Here is a 629-nt window from a genome sequence, read left to right as displayed (position 1 = left end):
AGCCCATTCTATTCACTAGGGACCTAACCACATGCCAGAAGATCGCTAGATTGCTGTTAAGCACTGGCACTCTTAAGTCACTGTCCTTGGGGTGCCTTTGTCGGTTATGCGTTCAACCTGGCTCAGATCATGATCTCATGGGTCGTGGGTTTGAGCCCCGCGTTGGGCTCTGTGCTGACAGCTCAGAGCCTGGAGCCTGCTTCCAATTCTGTGTCTCCCTCTCTCTCTGCTCCTCCCCCTCTCTCTCCCTCTCTCTATCTCTCTCTCAAAAAATAATAAACATTAAAAAAAAAAAGATGCTGTGCTCGCTTCGGCAGCACATATACTAAAATTGGAACGATACAGAGAAGATTAGCATGGCCCCTGCGCAAGGATGACACACAAATTCGTGAAGCGTTCCATATTTTTAATGGATAAAGGACCTGAATGTGAGACAGGAAACCATCAAAACCCTAGAGGGGAAAGCAGGAAAAGACCTCTCTGACCTCAGCCCTAGCAATTTCTTACTTGACACATCCCCAAAGGCAAGGGAATTAAAAGCAAAAATGAACTACTGGGACCTTATGAAGATAAAAAGCTTCTGCACAGCAAAGGAAACAACCAACAAAACTCAAAGGCAACCAACGGAA

At 46.1% G+C, this 629-nt stretch overlaps 1 non-coding gene across 1 annotated transcript; it reads left to right on the top strand.

The window, feature by feature from the left end:
• Window positions 1-301: 301 nt before the first annotated feature.
• On the top strand, window positions 302-408 carry LOC122232189. The gene has a single exon (XR_006209536.1). It is a non-coding gene; the product is annotated as a U6 spliceosomal RNA (small nuclear RNA).
• The last annotated feature ends 221 nt before the right edge of the window (window positions 409-629 follow it).

This window comes from Panthera tigris, chromosome D2, assembly GCF_018350195.1.
Source record: "Panthera tigris isolate Pti1 chromosome D2, P.tigris_Pti1_mat1.1, whole genome shotgun sequence".
Classification (NCBI taxonomy): domain Eukaryota; kingdom Metazoa; phylum Chordata; class Mammalia; order Carnivora; family Felidae; genus Panthera; species Panthera tigris.
Note: the sequence above shows the minus strand (reverse complement) of the source record. Positions and strands in the feature narration are given on the sequence as shown.